The 26,010-nt window shown below is 42.9% G+C and overlaps 1 pseudogene; it reads left to right on the top strand.

Annotated features, from left to right (window-relative positions):
• Nucleotides 1–9,794: 9,794 nt before the first annotated feature.
• Nucleotides 9,795–9,920, top strand: LOC123852190 (U6 spliceosomal RNA; annotated as a pseudogene).
• Nucleotides 9,921–26,010: the final 16,090 nt, after the last annotated feature.

The raw sequence follows: 26,010 nt of genomic DNA, 5'->3' as shown, positions 1-26,010 counted from the left end.
ATTCAATACTACTTTCTATGTTGTAGAAGTATGATTCAAATGGCCGCTCTTTCTACTATAACACACTGACTCGCAGGGCTGCCTTTGGGGGGTGCTTTGGAAACAAAAAAAAAAGGTAAATCACATTCGATTCCTCACCGCTCAAGAAATGAGAGTCTAGTGGGACAGGCAAATGCATATAAATCCATCCCAAATTGTAACAGTATACTAAAACTTTCTCATAGCCCTTCAGAAATCAATTCAAATATCCCCTTCCCTGAGAACCTTTCTATAAAGATTCTTACCAGAGGACTATAATGTGTCTTATGTTAAACTGTTAATGTGTCTATACTCTGATTGGACCATATCTTTCAATGTTTTAATGTTAAATGTAGTGTACTAGTAGAAAGCACTATTGAATATAACACTAACATGCTAAGTTCTCGTTCACTATCTATTTATGCAAGGAATAGTCACTGAGTGTGAATTAGGATCCAGTTTCCTCCTTAGCTGTCAAGAATATAAATGCAAATACAATGTGAGTCCTGACCTACAGGGACTTAGAGTTGGTTTAATGACTTTCTAAGAGCAGGTTGCACAATTCTAACCAGATGTAATCCTGTTTGTAGGGACTGTAGGCTGCACTTCTTAACCAGCTCATAGCAATTCTCATTTTGCCAAGACACAGAGGGTGTGCAGATAATTCTTGCCAATCTGGAGTGCCGTTCTGCTGCTGGGTTGAATCAGCAGCCACCCAGGAAAAAGCAAGGGGAATCACCTGTTATCTGGAACATAAGGACTTTTCTTGGTATATATTTGGGCATGAAATATTTAGCACAAGAATGGAATGGTAAATTCCACATGCTATACCCAAACTCTTGCTGAATGAAGCATCACCCTGTAGCACCCCCTTCCTATTCCCTGGGGATTTTTCTGGCTTATGTGTTGGATTGCAACACAATTTTGAAGTTTTCCAGCTTTTCCATCTCAGCAAGCATACATATGTATTCATGAACACTAGCAAGAAAAAAGACAAAAAAGAACTACTTTTTAAAGGAAAATTGAGAGCCCTTGCTTCGCTTTACAATCAGGAATAAGGTTGTGGGGTGAAGTGAGTTTCCCATTGTTCTGGAAGCAGGAAAATTGGTGCCTTGTGCATTGCCTCATGTGCCTAAGGGGAAGGCTTCTGCCATGTAACACAGCAGAGAAACTGTCCTCCCAACACGCCTGGTTGCAGGGAGCTCCATGGGGCTCACTGGGTCCAGCCAGAGGTGGCACAGGATGTGACAGATCTTGGTTGGAGGGACCCCAGCCAGTCTCAGAGTCCTGGTGGTGGCATCTTCAGGGGAAGCCAAGTCCTGCTGTGACAATCTGGGAGAGATTGCATGGCTTTCCCTGCTTCTGAATTAAGCCACGAGCTTCCTGGAGTGTGATATACCTCATCAAGAGAGTATCTGCCCCAAAGCAAGGCAACCTGTCTTCTCCAGAAAGGAAAAAAGCGAAAATTATAAAGCCCAGGGACATGACCTTCCTCTGTCCTCACCCTCTGACACAGTGGAAACAACTTATCCCCAACAGCCTTTACTTTCTGTGTGGGCTGCTGGAGCTGGGGCCACAGAAGCTGAAAAGTATTGGTAACCTTCCCCAGCAAACTTTTCAAAAATCTCTCACACATCTTCCTTCCCCACACAGCCTTGAAAACATTGCATAGGAAGGCAATCTCAGCAAGACCTTTGGAATAGAAAGACAGCCAGGTACCCCGCCAGGGCAAGGGCTTGGGGATGGAATACCTGCATCCCAGCTTTGCTAATAACCAGTGGATGGCTTTACATTGGTGAGCTCTACTGTCCTCATCCATGAAATGGGTATGATAGCAATCCTACAGCATTGATCTAACAGAACGCCCTTTTTAATGACCTCTAAAGTGTAATAAAAGCACTAGTTATCATTATTAATAATAATGAAACAACAGTCATCAATTTGAGTATCATATTTTCCATTCCAGATTTTTTTCCCCTGCCTACTCCACCCTCCTAACAGAGGCCTGATGGATTTTGACAGTGATCCTTGACATAAGACCTGTCAGAGAATGGTGTGGGGTCTTAGGTTACCAAGACCAATCTAGGCAAATTGGTTTTGAGGCTTCAGCTTCTAAATGTGGTAGAAAGGACCTCATCTTGGGGACAATACGATAAACTCACTTTTGGTTTCTCATTCCGGTAAGCTCTCCGAGGGCATGAGTGCTATCTATGTTGTCTACTCCTCTGTTCCCAGCAGCCCCCTTGTGCCCGCTGATACTCAGTAATTGTTGGTTGATTAGTAAATGTACTGGAGAGACCCTCGAGGAGACCCAGAGCTTTATTTCCTGTGTCCATGAACTTATTATCAAATCCAAGTTAAGTGAGACCAATATTCCTTTAAGCACTCTTTCTATAGTGAATGTCAGCAACACTTTATCTTCACATAAAGGAAATGCCCCCTTCTTTTAAGTGAAACTGTCAAAAAGCCAAATAAAACACAAAACAATGACAACAAAACCTTAAGTGGTAAAGCGTAGCTAAGAGTGCAGGCTCTATTACTTGATCTGGGTTTAAGTCCCAAATCTACTCTTAGTGGAGTGACCGTGGGCAAGGTAACTTCCCTCTCTGGGCCTTGGTCTCTTTATCTATAAAATAGAAATAATGTGAGCACCTACCCTTGGAGAGCAGTTGAAGATCCAAATGTGAAAGCTAATGTCAAGTTCTCTAAACAGTGTCTGGCACATGCCTAATGCTCTACAAATTGTTACTGTAAACATGATGCCTGAACATTGAAGACAAGCCACCTCCACCTCCAGGCTGTGGGAAGGCACCATACTACAGGGTTTCTTAAGTCATAGAACGCTGAAACAGGACCCAGGCCAGGGCAATATGCTCCTATGGAGTACAGGCATCCCACACAGTGATGCTGCTTGTTGAAATGAGCTCCAGACCCTAATCCACAGCTGCTGTCTTCAACTGCCTGGAGATGTCCCTGGAGAATTTCAAGGTCAGCATGTCCAAACTTGAACCCACAATCTTTCAGAGTCCCCATCTTGGTCAGTGACATTGTCATCCACCATCGTCTGGCCACCCACGTCAGAAGCCCAAGATACTTCCTGGTCTCCTCCATCATGCTCTGAGCCAAGTGATCATTAGGTCCTGCTGAACTGACCTCTTCGTGACATCTAGAACCCAACATCGACTCTTTCATTCCTCTGCCAGTCAGGCTTCATAACCCTCCCATTGTCAACAGAACTGGTCTCCAGTCCTGCGACCTGGCACTGGTAGAAAACCAGTCCTTCCCACCTCACAGCCACGGAAGTGGCCATTCTAACAAAGAAACGTAATCACACCCTGCTCTTGCTCAAAAGTCTTCCATGACCCTGGCCTGTTCCAGGAAAGAGGTCACTCGCTTCATCATGACTTGCAAGGCCCCATGTGCTCTGGCCCCTGATGTCTTCAGCTTCTTTCCTACAACACCCCTCCTCCCATCCTTTGCTCCTGCCACCAGAGGACACCACTGGGTCACTGAGGGTGCATGGACCTCTGCCTGGAATACCCTTCCTCCCTTGGTCCTCTTGATAAAGTCCCCTTCAATTATTAAGGCTCATTTGACTGTCACTTCCTCTGTGACTCTTCCCCAGGCCCAAGGCCCTGGCTCTCTCAGCCTCACCTTTGGTATTTAGGAATATCTCCCTTCCTTCAGGTTGATCCCTGAGCTGTAGTCCCCATCACATAGCGTTGTCACTGAAGATACTAGACTCTTTGTCCCACAGTAATTGCCAGAATGGTGCATTGTTCATTTGAGGCCAAAGCATCCAGGGCCCAGCTGAGAACAAAGCAAGTAATCATCAAATACTTAATAAGTGAATGAAAATCATTACTTAATTAATTAAGTGTAAAGGTAGGGTTCTTTCCTCCAAGAAATCAGTATAAAGCCATTAGAGGACACACAGGGAATCGTCTGCCTAGGATGCTATTAACCCACGGAGCTGTGTGGGCCACTTCCTGACCCCCCAAGTCCTGGCCCAAATGTCACCTTCCTGTTAGGTGACACTGGTCACTGCATTTAAAGCACCCTCACCCTGCACTCCACATTCTGTTTTCCTGCTTCATGTCTCTCTGATGCCATGGTTATCAGGGAATATGGTTTTCTTTTCTTTCCCTTCCCTCCCTCTTTCTTTCTTTCCTTCCTTCCTTCCTTCCTTCCTTCCTTCCTTCCTTCTTTCCTTCTTTCCTTCCTTACCTTCTCCCCCTGATTAAAATGTAAGCCTTATGAAGGCAGGAAGTTTGCCTGTTTTGCTCATTGCTGTATCTAGAACAATGCCTGTCAAACCTTAGCTGTTCCATGCGTGTTATATTGTAGAAGGAATGAGTGAATGAATGAATGAACGAACGAACAAACGAGAAGCAAAAACTACCTGTGTTGTGGCTGGCAGTTTTGTTAGAAAAGGGAGTGATCACTTTAGCCTAAAGGCTCAAGAGTCCCTTGAAGTTCAAGGTCCATTAATCCAATTTTAATAGATTCCATTTATCAAAAAAGAAGAAAGAATACTTTTCTTTCCCTGCCCACCCCCCCCGTCATCTTAACTCATTTTTAGTTTCAGAGTGAGCTGATAGAAGGGTCGGATGCTATCAATATAAAGTTAAAATATTAAACCAAGTTCTTCTGGAAACAAGAATCGTAGCGATGAATATCCATGGTATGGCTAATGGTCGCTTGGCTTCTACTTCTACCCGGTCTGAAGCCCATTGACATATGTGAACTCATTTCATCATCACACTAACCCTGTGAGTCACTATTATTGTTATCCCCTTCTATAATGCAGAACATGGATGTGTGCAGAGGTAAGTAACGCCCCCCACCCCATGTCACAGAGCTGCAATGTGGGGAGCCCAGGATTCATGCCGGATTGCAGGAAATAAAGTAGGTGAAGCAAAAGGAGTGGATTCAAAGTTCTGCCTCTCAACAGAGGAGTCTCGCGAGCAAGAAAGTCAACCTTCTGAACATCAGTAACCTCAACTGTAAAATGGAGATGATTGTATCCATTCTTATGGCTGTCGAGGGGCTGAGAGGCAATCAGGTGTGAAAGTGCTATCAAAATGTGAGCTAATGTTACTCGCTGGGCAATGCTGCCACATTAAGGTTTCTATCCCATTCCATGTTATGAGAGTATTACAATCATTACATGATTGCTTCCAGCCCATTCGAGGAAATAAACACTGTTAGCGTTTGCCATCCATTCATATAGCCTGGGTGCCTTTGTCATGAGTTGTTACTAATTTTAACAGAGCAGCCTGTGCACTAAAGCTGAAGTTAGAGTTTTTTTCTGGGCCGTAGAGGTCGTCTACTCAGACCACACTCAGGCCAGATGCAACAACAAAAACTCTCCATTACAACAGTGGAAAAGCCTGGCGGTCCGCATCGAAAGGTGTGGATCTGAAGGAGACCTCTGCCCCTTGATAAAGGTCTTCTTTCCATGCTCAGACAAGTCCTGCCTCAGGGTCTTTGTGCTTGCTAGTCTGTCTCCTTGATATGCTCTCCCCTGCCCTCTTTGAACCAGTTAATTCTAAGTGCACGTGCTACTCCCCCTGGCCCCCAGGACTGCATGGGGTCTCCTACTTTGGGCTCAGATGTCACCCCATGAATCTCCCTGGCACCATACAGCTGTGACAAAATCATCATTTGCATAAATAGTAAATGTCTCTCTTCTCCTTTAGGATTAAGTTTGATGAGGTCAGGGACAATCTCCTCTTTTTCAACATCGGAACCCAGGATCCACTGTGATGACAACACCTTGCTTGTAGAAGGTGCTTGTTAAAATATTTTGAATGAATGACAGGATCAATTAAGTCACTTTGGGGAAGACCTAAGCTCTCTGAGCCTTGGTTTCCATATATATGGAAGGATCTCCCTGGCCAATTGCATTGTTGTGGTGAGGATTGTGGAATCTGAAAGCTCTTTAGACATAAAACATTAACATACTGTGTGGGACTGAGGTGCCACAGTTTCTATGCAATGCATTTTAGGAGGTGAAAACTGCATTTGAAGATACAAACAAATTGATGTACATACCAGGCACTGAGTTAATTTGGAGTAAAAACAGCCAGGAGGAAAAAAAGGATGCATATCGCGATGTGAGGGCAGAAGAAATCCCAAACTCTGAAGTATCTTTGGAACTCTTGGGGCCCTTTCAGTGAGCATCTGGTTACACTGGAGACATATTTAATTTTTGCCATCCACTAAGTGGTATTTCACGTTGGCCACAGAGATGAATTCTAACTTACTGTAAATAGAATGAAAAGAGCTCTATTGTTAAATTGTTTATTGCACCTTACATCTGGCCCCAAGCAATGATGTTTTTAGGTTCCACAAAAGTAGCTGGGTATAGTCTATTGTCATTACATAAAGGAAACTCTGACAATTTACATTATAAAATATAAATTATCCGTTTATCAACCACCAAATAGCACAAAGGCTCCCTCGATTGTGGCAGTGTAGGAGGCTGGAAATAATTGTGTGCATCTTCTCCCAAACACTGGGTCCAGATTTGCCATGAAGACCCACCAATCAATTCTTTTTCGATTCTGTAGAATATGTGAAAGGCAGACTCTCCTTTCCTCTGATGAACCCTCATGCCTACGGAGGTTTAGTCTCCAGAAAAATCTTAATGGGGGTTGAAATACAGAATAAGCCCCTTAGAAAGCTTCATGTTATGAAAGACAGATTGAGGAAGGCTTTCACATCCCTCTCACTAATTGCAATAGGTTTGGGGTTGAGGGAGATTCTACAGAGAGAAACATCCCATATACCTTTTTTAAAAATATATAGGTACAGATACTTTTCTTTGCTGAGAAGATACCTTTCATCTCCAAGTTTTTATTCTTTTTCTTCACTTCTACTTCCGTTGGTCTTTTCCTACTATCATTTAACTGAAGGGTTTATTCATTTGATCATTTATTTAGCAAATTAATAATCCCTTCTATAAGCTAAACTCCCAGCATCTACAGAAAACCCCACTCCAATGTCCTTCCATTAGAGACTCCAGTGCCCCTGGCCAAGAGCAAAGGTGAGTGGGAGACATCCACTGTTCTTGCTGCCAGTCTCTGCCACAGGCACATGAAAGGATGATGAGGATTTTGATAGGCAAAGACATGGAGGACGAAGCCAACAGAATGAGCAAGAGCTCAAAGAAGGAAAATAACAAAAATAATATTTTAAAAATCTAGTGTTTTGAGAGGAAGTGCGATCAACCCAGAGATACATTATAAATATGTCTAGTGCCTCAAGGACAGTAGGCTTACGAAAGGAAGGGACAAATCAATCAATGGGCAGACATGTGGATAAATGGATTAGCACCTACAGCCCAGGAGCTCAGATATTATTCTGTATCTACAGAGAGATGCAAGTTGAACTTGGACCCTAGTCCTCTCAGCATCCTGTTCTCCTTCCACGCAGTCAATGAAGTGACCACGTCAGGTGCTGCAGAAAGGTGGGTACCCTGAGCAGAGGGGCGAGGGGCCAGATACCTCTGCTGAGAGACCTGTTCATGTAGAGAGGTTCTTTGGAAAGCTTATCCCTTTGCTCTCCTTCATTTGGGAGTTTAGTCTCTCTGTTACTAATCCATTGCCTCTATCCGGACAACGGGAACAGATATGTTAGGGAAATACAAGTGTGCTTCCCTTGCAGAGTGGATGGCTTCTCAAAAAGTGTGCATGGGCTAACACAATTGAATGGAAAGCATGAAGGCATGTTGGAGCTCGTCGCGACCAACTCTTCCACGGGAATGATGAGGACACAGAAGCTACCTGTGCTTCAGGACTAGCTCTGGAAGCCCAGCGTCTCTCTCCAACTGCATCCATGCAAGAGCATCCCGAAAGAAGGTGCCATGTGCTATGGGGAAAAGGGGAATTTAATAGATAAAGGAGGATCAGAAATGCCAGGATGTTGGGCAAGGTATGGGGAATGAGGTGTGATTTTAAATAGAAGAGTCGAGGGGGCCTCAGTGAAGAGGTGACATTTGAACAAAAGCTTAGGGGAGCTGAGGGGTTCATTGTATGGTCATCAGGGGAAAAGGCTACTGGAACAGTCAACAAGAAGGCTCTAGGGCAGGAGTCCACCTGCCCAGGGAAGAGCAAGGAGGCCAGAGTGGCTGAAGCACAAGGTGTGTGTGGGAGGAGGGGGGCAGAGGGAGAGGAGACAGTTAATGAGCCATAATGAGAACCAGGTGACACAGAGTTCTGTAGGCCACTGGAAAGACCCTGGCTTTCACCCTGCATGGAATGGATGCCACTGCGGGACTGCAGCCAGGCACGAGATGGAGATCCAACTTACATTTTGCAAAGATCACTTTGGTTGTAAAGCTGGGCATAGACAGTGGGTGGTAGGAGAGCAGGTGGGGAGGCCATGGGAAGGCTATGGCAGTGGTCCAAGCAAGAACGATGTATTAAACATGAGGAAAAATCAAAACGTAATTTCCGGGCAAATACCTGGGAGATGCCATCAGTCATTCATATAGAAACCATGCCGAGTAAATATTAAGAACCCTCACTCTGCTTTTTAGATGAAAAGATTGAATTAGGAGAAAAAGGCCTTCCTCAGTGACGTGTATTTACTGAATGGCAGAGCCCGATTTCAAATCCTGGCTCTCAAGCATTGGGCACCTACTGTATGCAGGCACACTTTGAGAGCTGGAGGGATGGATCCCTGCTCTTCAGAGCTATGGGCAGGCAGCTAACAAGAGGGGAGGGGCCACGTGCGCCAACAAACAGATGACAAGAGACAGCAGGGCATCCTTCTGTGCCTCCAGCAGATTCCGCTCCCACGAAATTTTCCCTAGATGCCCCCAACAAATACACTTCTCAGCGAGAGACCCATTAGGTCCTGGGCATAATTTAGAAAGGCATGGAGTAAAACGTGGGGAGTCAGAAGAAACTAAAAAATACATAAAAATAAAAATCGGAAATACATCTGCAGACTCCAGAGTGTCGAGGAAGAGATCTGAAGGAGGTGGGTCCTCCAGCTCAAGCTCTTTTCTCTATTTAGCTGCTGGAACATTCTTTCTCCTCTTCCCTCATTTTTCACCAGGCTTTATCCAAGAGGGGCTTGTACGGACTTGCCCCTTCTCCCTGCTTAGTGGGGAGCCTGCTTCTCCCTCTCCCTCTGCTTACCCCCTACCCCCTGCTCATGCTCCCTCACTCTCTCTCTGTAGAATAAACAAATAAGATCTTTAAAAAAATAAATAATAATGCCAATGGAAAGCCAATAAGCTGGGCAACCCCCAGGCCTTTCTGCCCATCCATCTGTTCCTGGCCTTTCCTTTACCACCAACTCCATGGCACCAGGCTGCCCCGGCCACTCCAGGCTCCCACCTCCCCTGCTTTGGGCTCCAGCTGACCAAAGATCTTGAGAATGAGAGACGGCAATGGTAGAGGAAGGGAAACTGGGTGGTTTTCCCTCTCCCTCCTCTCTCCAGCCTCAGGGCGACTTGCCCCCCTCGTTGGTGATGGGCCCCTGACCTTGGGTAGCACAGCTCCATCCCTCTCTGCTGTCCAGTTTGGGATGGCTTTCCTCCTTTTGCTAATCTCTGGGTCGCTTTGTTCTGCTTGTAATTTATTCTAGTTGGCTTTGCCTATCTTTCATCGCCAGTTGTAGCTAATTCCCTGGATGAAATCCCTCCTGCTTTGAAGGCTTGAAGTAGCTTCTGCTTTTCTTGAATGACACACAAGCATACTTTCAAAGGATAGAGAGCCATGCCCTCAAGAATGTGCTGCCTTAAAAACAATACAAGATGAGTGCTTGCTTCAGAAGCACATATCATAAAATTGAAATGATTCAGGGAAGATGAGCATGAACCACCACCCCCCCCCACACACACACACAAGGACAACACACAAATTCCTGAGGCATTCCATATTTTTTTTAAATGAAAAAAACCCAAGATTTAAATTTTGAAGTCCCTGCCTTAAAGATGAGTTCCATGATAGATCTATAATTTTACAGTAAAAAAATTCATTTCAATAGACATCAGTGTTTACGGTCAGAAAGGTAATTTTGAAAGAATAATCATCAGTTTCTTTAAAAGCTTTTATAATACTCTATGGTCAAATAATCTTTGACAAAGCAGGAAAAAACATGCAATGGAAAAAAGACAGTCTCTTCAATAAATGGTGCTGGGAAAATTGGACAGCCACATGCAGAAGAATGAAACTCAACCATTCTCTAACACCATTCACAAAGATAAACTCAAAGTGGATGAAAGACCTCAGTGTGAGACAGGAATCCATCCAAATCCTAGAGGAGAACATAGGCAGTAACCTCTTTGACATTGGCCACAGCAACTTCTTTCAAGATACATCTCCAAAAGCTAGTGAAACAAAAGCAAAAATGAACTTTTGGGACTTCAAGATAAAAAGCTTCTGCACAGCAAAGGAAACAGTCAACAAAACAAAGAGGCAACCCACAGAATGGGAGAAGATATTTGCAAATGACACTACAGATAAAGGGCTGGTATCCAAAATCTATAAAGAACTTCTCAAACTCAACACCCAAAAAACAAATAATGAAGTCAAAAAGTGGGCAGAAGAGATGAACAGACACTTCTCTGAAGACATACAAATGGCTAACAGACACATGAAAGAATGTTCATCATCATTAGCCATCAGGGAAATCCAAATCAAAACCACACTGAGATACCACCTTACACCAGTTAAAATGGCAAAAATGGACAGGGAAAGAAACAAGAAATGTTGGAGAGGTTGTGGAGAAAGGGGAACCCTCTTACATTGTTGGTGGGAATGCAAGTTGGTACAGACACTTTGGAAAACAGTGTGGAGGTGCCTCAAAAATTTAAAAATAGAGCTACCCTATGACCCAGCAATTGCACTCCTGGGTATTTACCCCAAAGACACAGATGTAGTGAAAAGAAGGGCCATATGCACCCCAATGTTCATAGCAGCAATGTCTGCAATAGCCAAACTGTGGAAAGAGCCAAGATGCCCTTCAACAGATGAATGGATAAAGAAGATGTGGTCCATATATACAATGGAATATTACTCAGCCATCAGAAAAGATGAATACCCAACTTTTACATCAACATGGATGGGACTGGAGGAGATTATGCTAAGCGAAATAAGTCAAGCAGAGAAAGTCAATTATCATATGGTTTCACTTATTTGTGGAACATAAGGAATAACATGGAGGACATTAGGAGAAGGAAGGGAAAAATGGGTGGGGGGAATTGGAGGGAGAGATGAACCATGAGAGACTATGGACCTAAGAAACAAACAGGGTTTTAGAGGAGAGGGGGGAGGGGGGATTGGTTAGCCCAGTGATGGGTATTAGGGAGGGCACGTACTGCATGGAGCACTGGGTGTTATATGAAAACAATGGATCGTGGATCACTACATCAAAAACTAATGATGTATTGTATGGTGACTAGCATAACATAATACAATTAAAAACTACAAAAAAAAGTTTTTATAATGAAGGAAGACACATTATATTCCACAAATTTTCTAAAAGGTTCATCAATATTTAATTTTCTTCTAAAAGCCACATTAGGATTAACATTACAAAGAAAACAGGCTTTTGTTCCAAGGAAAAATGTACCTCTGTGATGTGGCCGTTTTATCTGATATCTCTGTTAGTGGAATATGGTGGAGGGGAGTATATTTATAATAACAACAGATTCGTTTTCTGAATTTCTGCCCCTTGCTACTTTTACAAACTAAGCATCATTTTACCAGCAGGAAGACACAGTACATAAAACTTTGAGCAGCAGGATGTGTTCCCAAATGTTTGGCTAATCTTTGGGTGGATCTCAAGGGAAGGTAATGGAAAAATTTTAATAGTTAGCCGGGGTTATGTGAACTTCTCTTTCTGTTACCTGGGTCAGCTAACGCTTTGCAAGATGTTGGGGAATAAGAACCTAATGAATATGTCCAGAATCTCTGCCCTGCTCTGTTCAGAACCAATTTGTAGCTAGTTCCTAAGTGCTAAGCTCTAATAGATATGTCTTAATAATTAATCCTTTCCTTAAAGTGCTTTGATTTTTCTGATTCATATTGAGTTGAGTATATATTTGGCAACTCTAAGCCTATTGGGCCGAAACAAAATTGTGTTATATTTCTGTCCCTGTAAGATTCTAGTGGAAGAAGTGAGAAAGGTGTGCTCTCCCAACCCTTGAAGAGAAGCTTGGCATTATTCACCTCACCAGAAGGGGCACATTTAGCCCAAATTAGAATATCCATGCACACCGATCACCATGCCTGCTGGTCAACATATGTGTGGCTCCACACGTGTGTATCTTTGCTCATGCTACTGCCTTCCTCACTTTACCTTGCAACTCCATGCTCAACTCTGAAGATTCAGCCATTGCCTCCTCAGAGAAGCCTTCCTTGACTCCACCCCACCCCCAGCCTTGCTCCGGAGCCTCCCTTCAGCTTTCTTTCAACAAATCTGCTTTCTTCTGCACTTGGTTCCAAGGTGATCTCTTTGTGGGTCTGCAGCGCCTGCAGACTCCCAGCTCCTGCAGAGCAGGGACTGTCTCTGTATGTGAGCATGCAGCTCAACAGCTCCTCTGTACATGTTTCTTGAACACAGCTGAGCTGAGCTGAGCAGAGTGGCTGATAATTTATGAAGTCTAGATCTCGCCTCCAGCAAAACTGCAAAAGGCAACAGTTCCTCCAGCCCTGTGTTCCATGACCATTTCAGGACACAGTGGAACATTCATCTCTTTTCTGTAAAGTCGCCTGCACGGTTTTGCTGCTTGCATTTTTCCTTTTCTTTTTGGCTTTCTTCCTATAAGAATTACACAACCTTCTGTCCTCCTCTTACCTCCTCCTCCTCCTGCACTGTACCTCCGGCTCTGAAAAGCTATGAATAAAGAAAGACAGCTGGTACTTCAGGATCCTGTTACTAATTCAATACATGCATACCTTTCCTGTGAGTCCTGCAGAGCTCCATTTTCTTGAGAATGGCAAAGCCAAAAAAGCCTTTCACTCTAGCCCTGCAGAAAAATACGGATCTCAGAGGCCTGAAAGGGCTTTCAGAACTCAGACTCACCCCATCCTTTATGGGAGCGTGTTGGATAACACAGACATGGGTTAGGCAATTTGCTTGCTCTTCACCACCCCAGGCCAGCTCCTTTGGCTCTTCGCTCTAAAATAAGGTCAATACCATCTATTGCACAGTGTTCGGGGGAGGATTAACAAGATCATGTTCTGCAGAGTCTGGCACCTAATGTTCAAAAATGGGTAGAAATAACAATAAAGAGGATGATAATAGTAACATGTTTATTCCAAGTGGTTACAGGTTAAATTTTATCCTCTCCAAATTCAGAGGTTGAAGTCTTAACCCCAGTACTTCAACATGTGACCTTATTTGGAAAGAAGGTCTTTTCAGAGATAATCAAATTAAAATGAAGTCATTAAGATGGGCCTTAATCCAGTATGACTGTGTCCTTATAAAATGGGAGGATTTGGCCCCAGACGCGTACATGGGGAGAGCGCTGTGTGAAGATGAAGGCAGACGTCCCCGTGATGCTTCTACAAGCCGAGGACCACCAAGGATTGCCAGCAAACCACCAGCAGCGGGGGAGAGGCTGAGAAGAGATCTCCCCTCACAGCCTCCGAAGGCACCACCACCGCTGACACCTTGACCTTGGACTTCCGGCCTCCAGACCTGTGAGAGAATAAATTTCTGTTGAGGCCCCGAGTTTGTGGTGTCGATACCTCTGACAATGCTGAGAACAGAGACATTAGACAAATGCCTGAGGTGACAGAGCAGAGAGGAGAGGGAGAGCCAGAGTACAGGTTCATGGGGAGCATGCTGGCTGACCCCCTCTGCAGCCACACCCCCCACCTGTCGCCTCCTCAAGCTCCCCCTCCCAAGGCCCCTTCCTCTACACACTCAGAACGTGTCATCTCATCTTCCCCAATAACCTGGGCACCTTCCCGTTTCCTACCTTACACTTCAATTAGGAATTACATCCTTCCCACGAGAGATTCTGATTAAATTAGTCTAGGGTGGAACCCAGCCCTTGCATTTTTAAAAGCTCCCCAGGTGCTTTTCATGAGCAGCGGGGTGAAGACGCTGCACTGGGCCACATGCTGCTTAGAGCGAGGCCATGGCTGCCTTACCAGGTGTCCACCATATTTGGTTCAATGGGTGCCCCGATAGGCGGGGGTTAGTGAGTTGCATCCCAGGTGACAGGTCAATACAAAACTGCAATGCTCCAGACCGTATTGGACCCATCTGTTGGTTGTGTGAACTTGACTATGAAAGTTGTCTGACTCCTCAACACCACTCTCCCCTCCTTTCCTCCCATGCTCTGTGCTCTACAGGGCTGCCATCCTCCTTGTATCAGATCTCACTTCACTGTCGCTCTCCACCATGGGGCTTTGATCACCATACCTCCATGTTTTTTTAAATTTTTTAAATTAAAAAAAAATTCCCGTTTATTTTCATACCTATCCAGAAGTGAATGCAAGCCCTAGTGTGGCCAGAGTGTCCTTTCTGAAGTATAACAGTAATAATAAAGCAATCAAGAGTCAAAAAAAAAAAAATCATCTCCCTCTTAAAAACAGTTGAGTGTCTAGGGCACCTGGGTGGCTTTACTGATTGAGCATCTGACTTTTGGTTTCAGCTCAGGTCATGATCTCAGGGTCGGGGGTTGGTGGGGAGGATTGAGTCCAGAGTCAGGCTCCACACGCATCAGGGAGTCGGCTTGAAATTCTCGTTCCCTCTCTCTGGGCCCCTCCCCCCACTCATGAGCTCTTTCTCTCTAAAATAATTAAGTCTTAAAAAGAGAAAAAATTTGAGTGTCTCTCCATCACATACTTCAAAACGTTCAAACTCCTTTTGTGACTTATCACACCTGTTGCTATTCTCACCCTTTTCCCGCTTGCTTCTCTGAAACAAGCTGAGATTTGCTGCCCTAGTCAAAGCTCCCTTTCCACAGCAGGCTTTCTCCTGCCTCAGGGCTTCACTCCTGCTCTTCCTTCTGCCTCACAAACCAACCACCTTTCCAACACTTAGCTCAGGAACCTCCTCCCCTGAACCTGGAGTCTCATAGATGCTCCACCCCTACGGCCCTCCCAGGCAGGGTAGCCCTTGGAGTTCCTGTTCGCTCTCTTGGTTTGGCGACTGTGATTATGCATTCATATTATCTGTCCCCCCAACTCTCTGCAGTCCTGGGAATGTTGACTGTCTTTTTCATGTCTGTGTGGCCATTGCTTAGCCCAGCATCTGGTACAGACTAGATGCCCAGCAAATATTTGTAGAATGAATGAGTAAATCATATTAATTGATATTTACTAGTGCTTTACAGTTTACAAAGTGTTTCAAATGGCAAGTAGTAGGGGTGAAAGGGAAAGAAAGATCATGTAGATCTAGTGGCCATTTCTCCGAGGCTCCCACCAGCCCTGACTCAATTTTTCAATGAGTTACTGTTCTCCAAGGGCCTGCAGGGGGCATACAGCCATTAGGGGAATGTGTTGGCTTTTGGACTTGGACAAAGAAGGATGAGTTCACACATCCTGGTGCAGAGTGGAACTGGCTTCATCCGCCTGTGACTGGATTGACACCATGACCCCTGGCCACTCCATACTCCAAGCAAGAGCCCTGAACGCTGCCATCTACAAGGACAGGTCAGCACAATTAACAGATGTTGCCAATGGCCATGCAAAAGGACAGGTGGTAGTGTGTCCATCTGTCTGCAGAGGCCACATCTTGAAAACAAAAGGCTGTGGTTCCTTGTGGTTCCTTCAAGGGAGTCCTTCCTTATCCATTTTGAGTGCTAAGCCCATTGTCAAGACTTCTGGCGAAGCTATTGGGAAGTGCTGAGGGACAGGGGATTAGGGTCACACAGAAGAAGGACTGGCTTTGAAGTAGCTCCTGGGCAGGACCTCCCTCCTGGGAGCCCCAGAGAGACTAATGGACTGATAGGCAACAGGCATAATCCCAGGCCTGTCTACTGTTCAACTGCTCCATCTCCTTAAGTACACCCCGGGTGGGCCTCCAAGTCCACGTGGTGCCGGCATTAGAAGTCACTACCGTCACCCACATTCTGCCTTTGGGATTGTGCGAGGCTACCTCGCATCCGTCCACTTTGCTCCTGCTTCCAATCTGCTTTCCTTCCAGGATTCATACCGCCTCTTATCTTCATCTCCTTTTGGCTCCAATTCTGAGTCAATCTCCATGGATTGGCACTTGATTTCTGGCTAGCAGTCCCAACTTCAGTGGCCACCGCCCCGCCCCCGCCTCCCACCTGTGCCTCCAGCACACCCAAGGGCAGATCTGCCAGGCTCTGCTCCTGGCTTCCAGTGCTGAAAACAAAGCTAGAGGCTGTAGATTCTAGGTAGTCCTCTTTTGCTCCTCTCCCTTCAGGAACCCCTCTGGCTCTTTACAATCTGTGTTACTATCAATCCTGTCCACATTTCCATCCTTGAGCCCACTCGCTCCTAAAGCCCACTTCTAAGTTAACACCATTCATTGATCGCAGAGCCATGGCGTGGAAAGACACAGTGTGTATTATAATAAACATGCTACTGTCAATAGAAATATATGGGGAAGGTTATTTACCCAGTTGTTTGAGAGAAGAAACACTGTCTCCTTTGTATGATACAAAATAAAATAATAAACTGCCCTGTTAGGCATAAGCCAGAGGCAGAGGTCTTGGGCACATCCTAGCATCAACCCCATGAGTTGTTTGAGTTACCTGGTGAACAAATTGAACAGATACAGAGTGGTGGGCTGTGATGAGCACACAGATGCCACTTGAATCCTGTGCATATGGCAGCCTTTTTCCAGGCACTTTGTTTCCTTTAGCCCCAAAGTCTTCCCGATATTTCAGATGCACGCTGTGATTTTTTAGTGAAATGAGATTACAGCAGTCCAAAATTATAGCAATAATTATATTCTGCTCAGATGAGAATGAGTGTGTTCCAAACTGCTAGCGGGACATCTAGCAACCATCAGGAAAGCAGTTTCTTTGTGCCAAATAATTAAGTAGAGCATTTTAGCAAAAAAAATTAAGAGGAAAGGCTGTGTGTGAGCTCACTCAGACCTGAGGAATTTTACCTCTGTCATCCACTAGCCAAGACTTAAGTCTTTGAAACCTTAGTTCTCTTCTTTGTAAATGAGAAATGATGCTACACTAGCATATGTAATTGTGATGATTGAATGAGGGATACATTGTTACGTATATTATAAATTATATCAGGGAAGATGGTGCATAAGAAATAGTCACAAAATGAAAGATGAAAACTCTTAACTGGGGCTCCCCGGGGATTCCCTGGGTGGGAGATTGAGTTACTATTCAAAAATATTAAAAATTTTCTCTTCTAGTTCCAAGAGCAAACTACCTCTTCACCCCTTCACTCTGGGATTGGCTGCAGGACATGCTTTGGATTATGAGATGTTAATTGGTGTGACGTAAGCTTGAAGAAGAGTGGCAGGGCTGTTCTTGTCTTCCGCTGGTTCTGTTATTGCCCTGAGCAAAACTCTATGCAGGCAGAGCTGCCTGGCGGGTGGGTGTGGGGGGAAAGAAACACGGATCAGAGCCCAGCCACAGTGAGCTGATCTCAGTTAACTGTTAGAAGCATGTGGAAGCCCAGCAGAAATAAGAACATCAGCTGACCCACAGAACCGTGAGAATAAGTGATTGTTATTTATTTGAGGCCACTGAGTTTGAGAGTGATTTGTTTGCAGTAATTTTGTGACATTAACTAACTTTTCCCTTCTCTACCTAGGATGACCATATATCTCTGTTTATGCAGAACGGCCTTGGTTTACGTCTGTTTTAGTGTCTCGTCTGTTTTAGTGTCGCCTCTGTTTTACATTTTCCTAGTCTTTCTTCTTTCTTTCTTTCTTTCTTTCTTTCTTTCTTTCTTTCTTTCTTTCTTTCTTTCTTTCTTTCTTTCTTTCTTCCTTCCTTCCTTCCTTCCTTCCTTCCTTCCTTCCTTCCTTCCTTTCTTCCTTTCTTTCTTTCTTTCTTTCTTTCTTTCTTTCTTTCTTTCTTTCTTTCTTTCTTTCTTTCTTCTTCTTTCCTTCTTTTAAACAAAATATTGCTATTTGTTGCACTGAAATAAGCTCAAATGGGTTTGGTAGACCTTGACTTTGCACTTGACCCTTCTGCATGATCTATCTATTGGAGTTGAAATGAGTGCACTCAAGAGAGACCCATGTTAACATGTGATTAAATCTGAAAGGTGGCTAAAAAAACACATCTCTCTTTTCTTGACCGTCCCAGACAGAATGTAACTAACACCTCTCTTTCAGTGACAACATGCAAGGGACTTGCAAATAAAGCAAAATGTGCTTGGGCACTAGCAGCTAAGGACAGCTAACTGTTTCCATCCTTGAATGGTAGTGGGAGAGAAGCTGGAGCTCCTGCCACCGGTCAGCTGGTATACCATCCATCCAGCTGTGGTAGGTCCACAAGGAAGCTTGAAAGCTGCACAGAGCTCCTAGGCCACTAGTCAGAGGCGTGTGTAGGAACGGGTAAAATACAGGTTAGATGTAGATGAAGTATGTGCAAGAAATAGTTTGGGAAGCCTGCTTTAGAATGTTGTAGGAGAGGAGGATGTCATCTATTAGTTAATACAAATCTACAACTATATTTTAATGGTTTTATTTGACACACTTTTTTTCTTTTGCTATTAATTATGTTGGCACAAAGAACCAAAGAAAAGTGTGTAATTAGTGAAATATACATTATAAATTTCTCTTTTCAAGAAAATTAATTATGCTAAGTCACAAAATGCTTGCAGACATTTACTTTCCACCATGGAGGGCTGCTGTGATGTCACTAACCACAGGGAATCTAAAAGACCAACTGTACTGAAGAAGCATCAGTATCCATTTCAACATAATTTGAGAAGACAGTGCCCAACCACCATGATTTAACACACGAAGTGGCAGAAGGTGTGTTTGTAATCACTGTATGAAGCATGACTTTGAATTTAGATCAAATCGCTCTTCAAATTAAATTGGCTCTTGTTTCATCCTGAGTTTTCTTGTGCACATACCAAATGTGAAACTATGATGGCTTATGTGTTGTCTCTATGAGCAGAAGAAGTTCACAGAGTGTTCAATGATTCCAGTTTTACTGAATAAATACTTCAAATGGAAAGTCAGATTATTTCAATAATTAATCTTTTTTTTTCAATTCATGAAATCAAGGTAGAGCTATTTAAGCGTTACTGCAAATTTAGCATTAAAATTAAAGATCAAGTTATTTGTCTTTACAGGGTAATGTAAAAATAAGATTAAGAAACCTGTTTGACAGAAGCTGGCTTGGAATTGGCTGTGAGGCAAACATAATTAACAATGCCATTCATACACACTGGAAACTAATACAACGTTTTATGTCAATTGTACCTCAGTTTTAAAAAAGCCATTCAGATAAATTATAGGGAATCTACCAATCAAAATAAAAGCTGTAGTTGTCAAAATGTAAAAATAAATACATACACACGATATGTACACCCACAGGCAAATAATCATCCCTAGTAGCTAAACTACAAAATTGTTGACTCAGCTAATGTTGAATATTTTTTTAAAAAATCAATCTATGTACGTCTACATTGTTTATTCCCTTTCTTTATTCAGATTTTAGAAACGTTTGATTTTTGCAGAACTACTCCGTAAATCAACCCAAATGTCCTACAATGCCATTAAACTTTTTGCAAAAAGACCTCTACATTTTGGTTATATTCTGTTCAAAACTAGGTGGAATCTTGAATCAAAGTATTCGACAAATGGCATGCACATCACCACTGCCCAAAATAAACAGCAAAATAACTCCGGGGGCTTCTGAAGCTCTTAAGTTGCAATTAGTAAAACAAAGCTTATAAACAAGAAGATCTTGAAATATCCCTCCAAAAGCAAGGGAAAAAATTAACAATGTCGAAAGTGTAATTTACAAGTTTGCATTCTGAAATTTCTTAATATGTTTGACAAAAAATTCTAAAGAATTATGAACAGAAATAACCTATTTGAAGAGTTTTTTCTACCACCACATCTGACGAAGAAAGGTACTCTGAATGAGGCAAAATTAGGCCCAGGGACAAATTTTGAAGAGTGAAATACTTAGACTTCTCAGTATCAAGGGAACTTTTTAAAGATTTTATTTATTTATTTGACAGAGAGAGACATAGAGAAAAGGGATCACAAACAGAGGGAGTGGGAGAGGGAGAAGCAGGCTTCCCACTGAGCAGGGAGCCCGATGTGGGGCTCAATCCCAGGACCCTGGGATCATGACCTGAGCCAAAGGCAGACGCTTAATGACTGAGCCACCCAGGCGCCCCTGAAGGGAGCTTTTTAAAGTGTGTTCTAGAGAAATGAGTCAGTTGGAAGTGTCAAATGTCAAATTTTTAAATTTTAAAGTAAAACTTTGAAGAAGATTAAAAACAATTTTATTAAAATGAAAGATAAGACTGTCGAATAAATTTTCAGGAAAGTACATAATTTTAAAGACACTCTAAGATTGTTCATTCAACTTAGATTATTTTTTGTTTGAGATAATCAGTGTAAAGAAGTTTTGACATTTGCTTTAATGTACATAGATATATATTGTTTTTTTCTGAGTATGTTATTTTTACTTAAAAATTATTTTTAAAAATAGGTTTGACTAGAATTGGGTTATAGATCATCAATATCATACAGTTAATTTGTCAGTCAATAAATACATTTTAAGGGGTACCTGGGTGGCTCAGTTGGTTAAGCCTCCGACTCTTCATTTGGGCTCAGGTCATGATCTCAGGGTCCTGAGATCAAGCTCCGCATGGGTCTCTGCACTCAGTGGGGAGTCTGCTTGAGATTCTCTCCCTCTCCCTCTGCCCCTTCCTCTGCTTGCACTCTCACACGCATTCTCTCTCTTTCTCTCTCTCAAATAAATAAATAAATCTTAAAAAAAAAAAAAAAACATTTTAAAAAACATATTTAATTTCAATTCTTCCAGTCTCAAAATTTATCCTGGCTCCAACAATAAATTGGAGAGTCAGTGTATTTCAGGTCTCTTTCAGTGTCATATTGTTTGTTTTCTAAGTAAAGCCATCAATGAGCACTTCAAAAGTCCCATTTTCACTGTGCAGAAGAAAAGATTAGAGAACAGTGTTTCAGTATTCAGCTACACTGGGCCCAGTAACCCGGAATGACAGAAGCTTCTGGATGAAAAATCCAGGATTTGGATCAAGAAAGTTCTGGGTAAATACATAGTAGTGCAATAGTTCAGGATTTTGATGTTCTTTTTAGGTACTACTTGCGTTCTTTCAAATGTCCTTAAAAATCACTATTCATGTTTACTTAGGAGAACCTCTCTATTAAGTAGTGAGAAATGTCCAAGTTATGGTTAAAAACGATACTCTTTTGTTGTCACAAACCAAAAAGGTTGGTTACCAATGTGCTAGCTATAAAATAGTATCTCATGGGACAATCTGTCATGTCTGTTGCACTGGCCTGGGGAAGAGACATGTTTCAAGGTCTTTGCTACAGCACGTGGGCAGAGAATGTCAGAATAAAATGGTCACAAAGGGTTTTAGAGAATATTAGGATTTGCTTTCGGCACAAAGACCAAGAGGTTTTAGTGTTTCCTTATTGTTCAAAGTGAACCTGAGTTGTCAGAGCAAACGAACGTGTTACAAAGTGTTTTCTATACACCGTGAATCATGTATGGTACAAGAGTGTACTTCCTTATGGCGTACTTCTATTAGTCATTCCTATCTTCATTGGAGGCTTAACCATTAATGCCTCGGGGTTAATACCTTTAAAAATAGCTCAGACAAGAATGTTGAAGCCGTTTTAATGTGACAGTGTGTAAGTCGTCACACATGTGTCTTTGGATCCCAGGATATGTTTCCTAGTTATAAAACACATATGTTCCAAAGGTCACAGATACTTGTAAGAACTTTGCACCTAAGATGAAGGCAACATGAAGCAATCCAATAGCAAGCATTCATGTGATTCTCAGAACATTCTAGATACAAAAAAAAAAAAAAGAACATTCTAGATACAGCGTTGGCACCTGTGAGCAGTGTCATCACCATTCTCACATGGATGGCTGTGATCCTTTTCACTTTAGATAACTCTCCTTGATATGTCACTTCACTGGATTTAGGAAATCAACTGTGAGGAGGATAGACCAATGTTATAATTCTCTAATATTTCTATAGAAAAATTCAAGAGTCAGATTTCCCTTTTTTCAAGTTTTTTACATCGCTTCATTAGATCCTGAAAACAATCTGATGAGAAAGTCAGCATAAAAATTAGACCCCTTCTCTGCCCCAGGCTGTTGGAGTTGAAAGTAACATCTTGCAAACTTGATCAGTTGAAAGGGAAATTTATTGTAAGGATTGCCTTTCCAACTCACATGACATCCCACCAGCCAGAGGAAGACTGTTCTCTCCCTCCAACCACGGGTCACCTTGAATTTTCTATTTCTGCTTTTCTTCATCTCTAACTCAGCTCAATTGATTTCCTCAGGACCCACAGTGGCTGGCAGCCCCTAGGTCTCTGTCCAACTGCATCGTCCTCAATCCACCACCATCATCTAAGAATTTTCAGGGTCTCCTAAAAACATAGAAAATCTGAATGACCCAACCCTTCCTGTGACCTGGTTCCCTTGGGTTAGAGCATCACCCTCACCCAATCAGCTATGGATGGGGGTGTGGGAACTTTCCAGAAAATGTTGGGAAGTTAAGTATCTAATTAATATCTGTTAACACTCTCTATCTGCCAGACACAGGGATAAATATTTTATATGCATTTTCTTATTCTATCTAGTTAACAACTGTATGTGTAGGTAGTACTATTATTTTTATTTTACACATGAAGAAACAGATTCACTGACTCGTCAGATACCACAGGTTAGAAAGTTGCAAAGCCATTCTTTTCATTCTGGGCATTTGAATCCAAAGCTGTGCTTTTATTCACTGAGCCATATTGCATTTCATAATCTCTAAATTTAGTACTATCTCAACTTCAGGAAATCATTCTGAGATGTTGATGGAGCTTAATCTTAAAGCCTAAAGTTTATCTGGCTCCTGAAATGTCTAAGGATTACTGAAAAATGCTGGAAATTAAAGGAAGACAAATGTGGGATACACACACTCACAGACACACACAGATGAAAACAGTGTGGCATTGTTGCAAGGTGCAAGGTAATAAAATAAGGATTTCAGAAAATGATCCATTTTACATATGAGTACTTGGTATATGAATGAAGCTAATAATTCAAATCCCAGAAAAAGAATAAACTATGTACAAAAGGAGGCAAAGATATTAGCTACCAGGATAGAGTGATACTTCACAACACATAACATTTTTAATTTTAAATTCTGGATGCATTAAAGGCACACATTATTTATTTAATGCATATTTATGAAACATCGCTATTAGCTAATGCTACGAGAGGTAGCAGTAACTCATATCCGAAATGGTTCTTATATCAGTTTTGTTATGTCAATTCTCCTTGAGCCCAAGTTTTTCATTTAGCAAACACATGCTAAGCACTTTTTCTGGGTCATGCAATAGGATTACAAAGTTAAAAAGCACCATCTCTGCCCTTAATTATCAACTGTGTTATTCTTCTGTGCTTCTCACAGAATCCAGTTCAATTCTGGTCAACAAAGAGTTTTGAATACTCATTGGTGGCCAAGAACTTTGCAATACTCTGAGTAGAGAGTGGAAGAAGAAGAAGAGGAGGAAGAAGAGCAGGACCAGAAGGAGGAGGAGGAGAAAAGTAAAGGAACCAGGAAGAAAAGAAAGAAGAACGGGAGGGAGGGAGCTATGATTAGTTCCTGCATTTAGGAAAAGTATATTCCAGTTGGAAAGATGTACAAACAAATTATTTCAATATAATACAACAAATGCCATAAAGGATGTCATGGCTGACTGCTATGGATGCACCAAGGAAGGGCATTTAGCCGGGTGTGGGCATCCCAGGAAGACTTCCTGGAGGTGGTGATGCTAGAGCAGGGAGAAGGCCAGCAGAAGTCAACCGACAGCATAAAGAATTGGTACATATTGAATACGTACTGAATTGATTGAATAAACAATGAATGGTTCATTGAACAGTAAGTGGATGGAGGAATCAAAAACACCTAACATGTGATGTCTGACCTCTAGGCTTTTAATTCCCCACTGGAGAAAAGAAACAGAAGCACAGGAACTCAATTATTCTTCCAGAGCAAATCTGAAGAGAACTTGTCTGTCAGAGTGTTTTTGGCAGCCTGGAACAGAACACAGGACTGAAGCAAGGCACAACCCCGAAGTGTTCGTAAATGAACCTCTAGGCACATGAATGCTCCCAACAGGGGTTTGGTTTTTTCACAGCTCAATTAGACCAGGGCAGCTCTGGGCAGCTTCTCTCCGGTTCTTCTGGACAGGAAAAAACAGCACCCCTGGGGTGTGTTTCCTTTGCTCACAGGACTCTCCCCCAACACTACTTCACGTGACACTAGAGGTGTAGATTATCCACACGTCAGGCAATTCTGTGACGCAAACTGGATGTCCCTACTATTGAACTCAATTCTGACCCAGAGATGGGGTCAGATTCCACGGATTCAGGGCTCTCTTCCCCAAGATAGCCCCCACCCACGCCTGACTGCCATACACACACACACACACACACACACGCACGCATGCACACGCTTCAGATGCCAATCCCAAGTCTGGTAGTCAGTCACCAGTGCTTCTGACAGATAGACTATATAAATCAGAGGTTCCTACAACCCCCTCCTAGGTTCAATTTAATTTGCCAGAGTGACTCACAGGACTCGGGAAACCAGTTTAGTTACTAGATTAACCGTTTATTACAAAGCATATTAAAGGATACCACTGACCAGCCAGGTGAAAAGATACATAGGGCAGGGTCTAGAAGGGTCCTGAGCACAGGAGTTTCTGTCCTCATGGAGTTCAGGGTGCACTACCTTCCGGTACACAGATGGTTCACCAACCTGGAATTCTCTGCATCCACCTTCCTGAGTTTTTATGGAGGCTTTATTACATAGGTATGGCTGATTAAATCATTGGCTATTGATGATGAACTCATTCTCCTTCCCCTCTCTCTTCCCGGGAGGTTGGGGGTGGGGCTGAAAGTTCCAACCCTCTAATTTTGGCTGGTTCCCCTGGCAACCGGCACCCCCCCATCCTTGGGGGCTTTCCCAAAATCACCTCATCAACATAAACTCAGGTGTAATTGAAAGGGGCTTATTATGAATGAGAAAAGTCACCCTTTCATCTTTATTGTTCTTGCAGCTATTTCAGGAATGGAGGACAAAATAAAATATTCTAACAGAAGATGCCCCTTTGGCTCTTGCATAGGAAATTACAAGAGTTTTAGGAGCTGTGTGCCAGGAGCAGTGGAGGAAGACCAAATGTCCATTTCTTATTATAAGTCCCACTATCCCAGCTTGGCTTTCTTCCCTTTGTGGTCCAAGATGCTGTTAAAGCCTCAAGCATCACATCCTCACACAGCAAGACAAGACAAGAGAAGAGCTTCTCCTTGTGAAGCACTCTTTTTTTTTACCAGAGGGAGAGGAAAACCTTTTCTGGAAGTTTTCTCGAGTATACCTTTCCACAGTTCCCCTGGTCAAGATTACATCCTATGGCCTTGTTTAGTTGCAAAGAAGGCTGGGGAAAAAGCATCTGGCTTTTCAGCCCCCAGAAAGAGAACCCTAGAAGAAGGGTAGGGGAATGGCTGTTGGCTCTGCAGACAATGGTGTGTGCACATGAGCTAAGCAAACACTAACGAGAATTGCCCGTACCTGTGATGATGCTTTGCATGCTAAGGGGACACAGGTGAACATCAGTTCTTAAATATGAACAAGTAATAACAAGTCTGTAATTTATACTAACTCTTCATGTTTCTTTTATGCACAGAGTTGTCCCCATAATAAAAGAAGGGTCTTTCTTTTAAATATCCTATCCATAGCAATGCAGAAAACACCTTTTCTCTTCCTTGGTCAATACCTCACTTCGACTCCAAAGAAATCACTGACTCCACTA

This window comes from Mirounga angustirostris, unplaced genomic scaffold (assembly GCF_029215605.1).
Source record: "Mirounga angustirostris isolate CCGP_5_RB_7025 unplaced genomic scaffold, mMirAng1.0.hap1 SCAF_10, whole genome shotgun sequence".
Classification (NCBI taxonomy): domain Eukaryota; kingdom Metazoa; phylum Chordata; class Mammalia; order Carnivora; family Phocidae; genus Mirounga; species Mirounga angustirostris.
Note: the sequence above shows the minus strand (reverse complement) of the source record. Positions and strands in the feature narration are given on the sequence as shown.